The sequence below is a fragment of the Mesoplodon densirostris genome, chromosome 6 (genome assembly GCF_025265405.1).
Source record: "Mesoplodon densirostris isolate mMesDen1 chromosome 6, mMesDen1 primary haplotype, whole genome shotgun sequence".
Classification (NCBI taxonomy): domain Eukaryota; kingdom Metazoa; phylum Chordata; class Mammalia; order Artiodactyla; family Ziphiidae; genus Mesoplodon; species Mesoplodon densirostris.
In genome coordinates this window covers 52,254,985-52,263,837 of record NC_082666.1, presented here as the reverse complement: position 1 = coordinate 52,263,837, position 8,853 = coordinate 52,254,985, and positions in this window count along the sequence as shown.

The following is an 8,853-nucleotide window of genomic DNA, read 5'->3' as shown; positions in this document are numbered from 1 at the left end:
ATGAGTGTTGAGCACAGGAAAAGGGACCAGCCTCAGCTGCAGGAGTAAAGCCTTGTCCACCACAACGAAAGAAAAGACACAAATGGTTTTTTTGAGGGGTGGGGTGGTGAATAGAGAGGGGAAAAACTCAGAATACGAGAAAATTCCTGCCTGGTGGCTGTGATCTACTTTATAAATAGTTCTGCTGCATTTATCCCACATTCATCAATTACCTACCATGTGCCAGACATTATGCTAAGTGATGATAGACATAGATGCATAGACATGGGCCTGTCCCTTGGGAGCTTGCAATCCAGATGAAGCAGTGAGACTACTGAAGCAGTAGATTTATGGCTACAATTAAGATAGCATGTGAGAAAACCCATAATACATGGGATAGAAAACAGATACTCTGTGGATACAGAAGAGATCACTTTTGACCTAGCTGACTGGAGAAAATCAAGACAGAGATGAGATCTGCTCTAAGCTTTTGAGGATGATTATATTTTCAACAGATGGAGGTGGTGGGAGCTGACTGACATAGGAGCATTCTGTTTAATAACATGGTGATGACCTTTGTATATCACACACCATCATAGCTTGTGCTTCTTAAAATAAGATACAGTTGTCTTTCAAATATGTTATCTCATTTAATCTTCACAACAATCTTGCAAGCCATCATTTAACAGATGGGAAAATATCTCTAGGAAGGAATTTGTCAGGAGTTGACAAAGTCAGGATTTGAATCTAGGTCTGAGTCCAAAGTCCATGTTCTATCCTCAGCACCAGACTGCCTCTTCATTGATCCCTTTCCACCATGTTTTTCCTGCCCTGCTTTCCCTGAACCTCTCAACTCACCTGCATACCATCAGCAATCACAACTTCTTTTAAAGAATAATTACATACTAAGAGACTTTATCATGATAGCAAATGTATACTGAAGGAACATATACTCTCTTTTAAACTTTGACAGGCTTCCATTTATCACAACCAATTCAACTGAAAAGGTCACTCTAGAGCCTCATTCCCACCACTATGATGTGGCTATGATGTGGCTTCAAGAACCTTCAGGGAATCCATGTCTTACTCACCTGAGGATCTTCAGCACTTAAGCCAGCGCCTAGTGCAAAGGAAAAATCTAACTGGTGCTAATTGAGATGAGATGAATGAATGATGAAATATTCCCTTTGCTCTCAATGAATGAGCTGATGAAATTAAGTGGAAGAAACTGTCCTATCTGGCACTCTCCATGTGTTAAACCCATCAACCAACAATGTGATTCCACGATATGGATGGTGTTTGTTTCTCTACATATTGACTTGTTTCTATTTCAAGACCCACCTTTTCCATTCCCATTCAACTGGTATTTATTTAATTCTAATAACCACCTGTGAGATAAGATGCATTATCCTCATTTTGCAGCTGAAGAAACAACAGAGGCTCAGAAATAGTTTCGTGATCTCCATCAATTCACTCAGCAAATAAGTGCTGGAGACTAGATTTCACCTCAGAATGTTTGATTCCAAGTCCGCAAAGGAGAATTTATAAAGAGGTCTTAGAAGAAAGCTATTCCAAGAAGAACTAACTGATCTCTTCTTCCCAAGAGAAGGTTCTACATCCACCGGACCATCAGAGAAAGCCGCTTTGCACTTGGCTTTGCCCAAGAGACATAAAGAGAAGACTTTGTCACAAAGACAATCCCTGCAAATGAAATTGGAAGATTCAGAAAACTGGAGAAAATAAAATACCAAGATTTAATTTTCTACCAATACATCTATCATTAATCTTTTAAATGGATTTTATAAGAACTTTATTGCACATAACTCTAGTCCTAAAATCTCAGATTTACAGAAGCTAAAATTTCCATAAAATGTGAATAATTTAGATTACATCCTACTGTACAATAAATACACATCCCAGACAGGAAGAGATCTATAACCTCATTTTTCTCCTGACATCGCTGAGTAGCTTTTCATGGCAAAAAGTTTGCTGACTCCAGCAATTCCATCAGAATCATAACAAAGCAAAGGGTAGTTCTCTTTGGCTAAAATGCCTTTCTGACCAAAAACCGCTTAGAGAGGAGGCTCTAGGGTCAGGCTGCCTGGTTTTAAATTCCACGTCTGTCACGTACAATCTGTGTGACCCTGGACAATTTAGGAAGCCTCTCTGTGTCTGTTTCCTCCTGTATAAACTGAGCTAGAATTGCTATGAGGCTCAAATGAAAATAACATATATAAACTAATTAGCTTATTTCTAGGCACATAGCAGGCACCTAATAAATATAAATATTTTACATATATTAGCTCATCTTCATTTCTCCCAAAGACTGGGTCAAATTCTTTAGCTGTCCTTTCATTCAGCTGAGCCAATGGCAGATGAGGCTCCCTTTGAAGCAATGGCTCCCCAGAGATTAGCCTTAGAATCAGAGGCAGGAATTCAGAGGACCCTGCAAATCCTAATATATATTTTTTAGTTCTGTGAACAAAAGCGAGCCCACAGCAAAGTTGCAAAGAAAAAACAAAAAAAAACAAAAAAGCCACACAGCTGTTTCTAAAGTTATTGGGTACCCACCACAGGCTCTTTGCACATATTACTGCAAATTCTCTCAGTGATCCTGCAATTCAAAATAATTTAAAATTTGCAACTGAGGAAACTAAATCTCCAGAAAGCCATGTTAATATTGGGTGTTAGGAGCCAGAATACCAACTCAGGTGGGTCTCATGACACAATTTAGTTATTTTCACTCCATCATGACACTGTGTAAAATCTACTCCACCCTTCTACTGTGCCCCTGTCCTGCTTTTGTTGTCCCTGCATGTCCCCCCAGAGCCCACTTATTCACAGTCTCATGAGTAAGCTGAGACTCTGTCCTCTGGAACAATCTGGACTGGACTTGCCTCCTTTACAACCCATCTAAACTTATCTGCCCAGCATTCTATTCTTCCTTTCACATTCTTTCTTGAGGAAAGAATAAATTCATTTTCACTAGGGCATTAACAGACATTAACAACCAAATTTTAACTCTCCTAGAATAGCAAGAATAATAGCTAACATATCCTTGTACTTAAAATGTGCATATTCTCAATGCTTATTATGTGTGATCTCAATTCTCACCAAACCATTTTACGGATGATGAAACTAAGGTTACTTAACTTACTGAAAGTCACAAAGTTCCCAATTGGCAGTTCAGAAGTTGTCCAGGACTGCCTGACTCCAAAAACCAAACTTAAAGAGCATTTGATGTTTAATTGTTGAGGTGCCAGTCAAAAACTGGAGAGAGGCCAGTGTACTCTACGAGGTGGGGAAGGGAGGAGGGATGATTTCTTGGCCCATGTTTACAGCCCACACAGTCAGCATTTTGGGAAATTTTCAAGTTAAGGTTTTATCGTGACTAATATTCAAGTTTTCGTTTGGTTATTTCCTTTCCATTCTCAAATATGAACTCAAGCATTAAGCTCCCAAAATATGCATTTTTAAAGACGAGGCCACTCCTGAAGACTGGGAGAAGAGTCAATACCACCAAGAACCTCTGACAATTCCAAATGCTTAGGTCATTGTTTCAAGAGGACCATGTGTCCCTGGAATGATGGGAGGATGTTGGAAGAAGGTTGAATGATGAGATCACACAAAAGTTATCAGATTTGTTATCGTTTTTTTCTAGCAGATGCGTTGCCTATATCAAGGAATAAGAAGATGAGGCAATCTCTTTAAAAAATACACAGAAAGGGGTTAGAACCTTAAATCTAAAGTGCAAATTGTGTCACTCACCAAAGAACATGATAATGATGATGTTTGCAGGATTATGTCGTGAACAAGACATAATCTGGGGCTTTTTCAGGCAATTTAACAGATTCCGTTGATGATCCTTAGGGGTTTATTGCACAAGGTATGGTACCTAGTTGGGATAAACCTACAAGGATATTTTAATAGGGATAGGTTTCATATTATGAATTTGGATCCAAGGTCATGGAACAAAAGCAACCCTGAATTTGTAAAACCTAAGAATCTTCTCTTCACTCTACCATCATCTGCACTATGAATTCAGTCTTCATTTCTTCATCTGTCCCCATCTCACAGGGTGACTGAGAGAATCAAAGGGGATAATGTATCTGAGAGTGAGGGATTATTGTCATCATTATTACAGTAGATATTCAAGACTCTTTCTAGCTAATAACCTTCAGAAGTCAGAGAAGAGTGCCTGGGGGGGTGGAATACGGAGTTTTTATTAATTCATGTAGGCTTTGTGCCAACTGAATTCTAACTCTAGAACTATTTCCTGTAACTATGATTTAGTGGTGCCAGAAACAAATATAGCTATCAAGTTCAACCACTTGCACGGAGAACAAATTAGTTCATAAAACGTAGTGGATTTTATCTCCAAATTGAAAATTTGGCCAAAGTCAGTAACAGACACTAAGTTGTTTGACTTTGTTCTTAGTAGGGTAAGTTTGGCTAGTTGGCATTTTTAGGAAAAAAGTAGCCATTAAGAGTAAGGTAATGTAATCAGAAGAAAAAATATATTCCTATGTAGGGTTCAGACAAGAGTCCATTTATGATATTAGCATTTTGATCCATTTTTTAAAGACTGTAATTCTATTTGGTCATTGATATCAATTATTCCAATAACTTTTGTATGCATAAGTATTACCATGCCTTACATCCATGCATTTTATTCTTTAGCTCAGGGCAGGGACCCAGGAGTCTCCACTGTTAATAAGAATTTCAAGTGCTTTTGACACAGGAGGTCCTCAGAATCACTGTTGGAGATCAGACATATGCAAACTCAGACTAGGCTTCTGTCTAGACCAGGGAAAGGTAGGCAGCAGAAATGAGTAAAGCAAGCTCGATGGGGACCATGGTGAAGAGAGGAAGCCTTGCCTTTCCTGCCGGGTGCAGTAGTTACTTAGCATAAGTCACTTTTGCCCCAAAGAAATAAATATGCAGTTTCCAGGTGTTTCAGTATTTTAAGAGATGTCAAAGCCTGTATTTTTGTGTGTGTAAAATACTCTGATTTTTAAAAGTTAGTTCAACATTTAAAATACTATGTGAGGACTTCCCTGGTGGTGCAGTGGTTAAGAATCTGCCTGCCAATGCAGGGGACACAGGTTGGAGCCGTGGTCCGGGAAGATCCCACATGCCGCGGAGCAACTAAGCCCGTGGGCCACAACTACTGAGCCTGCACTCTAGAGTCTGCGAGCCACAACTACTGAGCCCGTGTGCCACAACTACTGAAGCCCACGTGCCTAGAGCCCGTGCTCCTCAACAAGATAAGCCACCACAATGAGAAGCCAGAGCACTGCAACGAAGAGTTGCCCCCGCTCACTGCAACTAGAGAAAGCCCACGTGCAGCAACAGAGACCCAACGCAGCCAAAATTAAATAATTAAATAAAATAAATTTAAATAATAATAATAATAATAAAATAAAATACTATGTGGTTGAAACAACACATTGGCAGGCTACACTTAACCAGTGAGAGGCTACTTTGGTACCTCTATTCTAGGCCAGAATTGCTTACAGGTTATAGAATATAGGTCTTTGCCATGAATGAATGAATGAATGAATGACCTGCCAACTCTTCAGGACTGCTACTCTTACCTTGCTTCTGAAGCAAAGAGCTATCCTGATTCTTGAAGTAATTAAAAATTACCATCCCATTGTTTTCAGAGGCTGGAACTGCCCCATAAAACAGCCGTACACTTGTTCATTGTGGGCACGTCCTCCCCTCAACAGTAACATTTTATTTTGTTTCTGGGCTGTTGTCTACCTATCTTTCACGGTGCAGCTCATTGCATTCTTAAATGATGTTTTTTCCAGGAGCTAATTGAGCTTTATCTATGTGAGTGAGCTAGAATCTGTCACTGACAGCCTGCAGAAGGCCATTTCTTCAATTGCTTGAAAGAACTAAAGAGTCAGACATGACAAACTGCCGCTCCGAATACCTGGCAGCAAGCCCATTAGTGCTACTGTTCCAAGATGCAGTAATAAATTACTTAGAGAACACAGACCCACTTTATTTCCGTCATGAAACTCGCCACCCTAAAACCAAAAGAAGAGATTTGATTTTTTTTTTTCTATCATAGTTTGTCAGGGCCTTTTGGAAACAGAATGCATTATTTATATTTTACAAAACATAATTGCTGGCAAAACCACTCTAGACTATGAAAACAGCTTTCTTTTGTTTCTTGTATGATTTCTTGAGAAACAAACCTTAGGCTTTCTTTATACTCCTTATACTCTGCCAAGAAGCAACTGTTAACACAGTAGCAACTGTAGCAAATAAAAAATCAAACTGCATTTCTTTCCAGTCCAGTTTTATAAACTGGATCCTACTGTCTCTGCTTTCCTTGCAACCTACAAGACAATTAACTTTTTCCTAAGGGGTGGAGCAAAAGTACCCATTTTACCAGAACATTATCAACCACTGACTTAAAGGATTAAGAATAAGCTGTTGAAAGGTGTCTGCCAGTATCCTGGGGATTTGCTCTATTTAGTTGGGATCAAATCCTTCCATAGGCAAAGCAGTCAAGATAGGATTCTCGATTTTAAATTGATGAGTTCCTCTCTAGATAATTTTCTGAATTGACTGATTTTGCCGTCCTCATCCCAGTTCTAATGTTTATTTCTGATCATCTAGCACGTTACTACCACACAGATTTTGGTGTTTATCTTTGTGTGGTCCTAGTTGATAACAGCCTTGCCATCACTGAACCCCTGTGGCCAGGGAAAGGGAATTCTCTGATTGGCCAGCCTGGGTGGAGGAGATTTTTGAAGGACAGCATGAAATGGGGAAGGGCTGATGCCCCAAATGAGAAGCAGGTTGCTACTGACAGTTGATAGGGGATGCAATGAAAGCCACGAACAGTAATCAGCTTAAGCTCACTAAAATTCAGTTTGGGATCCAAAATGTGAAAGTGATTTTCAGACACTCTGAAGTCCAGTCCCAAGTAGAACTTTGCACCAATGTTTTTGAGCAATGGAAGCCTCATAGGAGTAAATATGTAGATTCCCAAGAGATCTTTGGGTCAGGTAAGAATGCTCATTTGAAGATAAGACTTCTTGTAGCAATTGCAAATGCAGCCTCAGTATTATTTGCTCACGTGCTGTAAATATTATCAAGCTGACAGAGACGGGTGGGCTACTGGAGGACTCGAAGCATCTTCTCTAGCTTTTTCCTCACTAGTCATTCATTTGGTGTAGTCCTCCAAGAAAAGCATCTTGACAATGAAGGAAGCAGCTATGCAGCCCACAGCCTGAATCACAGGGACAGGAGATGAAGAATCTGCAGGGTTTCCTGTGCTTGCCCACTTACCCCACTGACTGAGCCCCATGGAGTCATGGAATTTGTGTCCATAACCCAGGACAGGGCCACACTGAAGTTATTGTTTAGCGAGTTCAGTCTCTGTGTTCTGAGCTGCTCTGCATTGAGACTGGGATGGAAAGAAGAGGGAAACGAGAAAACATAATTCTGGTACTCATAGTTTTTGACATACTCAAAGTTCAGAAGAGGTACCCTTTATCATATACTTTCACCGCGTACACACCTTTTCCGATGACTTTTGCTGTAGCTTTGAGGGACAGAGTGTGCAGATCAACCTCCTTTCTAGGCAAGGTTAGTCACATACATTTCCAATAAAATAGAGACCTTCACCCCTTGCCACCTGGGTAGGTCTTTTTCTCCACTTGGACACCCCTCCTCTCTACTTTCCCATGCTGTGTGTCTGTAGGTGAACTGGCAGCTACAGGAATACAATCAGAGGCGAGTATTCTGTGTATTCCTCCAGCCAACTCACTCTGTTCACGGCTTTTCCTCTCATTCCCCATTTTCAATTTTTCCTAAACGTATTTCTCTAGATACCGTTACTCTCTTAACTTTGTCTTCCTGGTTGATTCAGTCTCTCCTTCACAAAATATTTACTTTGTACTTTCTTTGCATCAGAACCATGCTGGGCATTGAGAATAAACAATATATTATTTAATTCAACCAACATGTATGTGCCAGACACAACTTCAATATCCTAGTGATCTCACAGTCTAATAGGGAAACAAGGCAAGCCAGGAGATAATGGAGAGAGGAAAGTGATGCTATCCTGGGCACAGTGTGCTTGGGAAGCACAGAATGGACATGGGATCTGAGTAGACCCAGAGATGGCCATGGAGAGAGGTATATTTCTTTCACTTCGGCTGAGTCAGATTTTCATGGTGTGGCTTTTTCCAAGTATCTGTTTAGAGCAGAATGGAACATTTTATACTGGAATACTCTTGGGGGAGAGCCAGTTCTAGTTCCAAAGAAATCTGGTAAACTCAAAACCACCATGGTGTTCTTTTCCACCTCATATCCACCATCTCCTTCATCCAGCAACATCAGTACATGTGCGGAGGTTTGTTCCCCTAGGTCCCTCTCTTGTATCAGCTTTCAGGCTGACAATGTAGAGCAGAACACACAGAAAAAGTAAAATAAAATCTCTTGGGTTATTGTCATAAAATTAGTTGATATAAAATATGAAAGATAACAAAATCCCCTTGCATCTGTCCCTGGATTAGGATTCATAGCTTATTCTGAGAAAAACTTAACATGGAAAGTTTGCTCCCCTTGCTTTGAGTTTTAATGCCACTTGACTCTGGCCTATTACAACCATTGAAGTAGAACATGGTGCAAGTATCTGTTGTGAATTTCTGCCAGTTTCCTTTTCTCGTAAGGACTGAGTCTTCACTGGGTGGAACTCAATGTTACATATTCTTGTTCAATATCCATACAGTCCAGGAGCCTCAAAGCCCCACTAGGGAACCTGCACTTGCAAGTTTAACAGTTTATATTGATAATTGTGGTGCATCCCTTTGCTACCTGAGCAATCTCAGGCCACTGAATGAAATT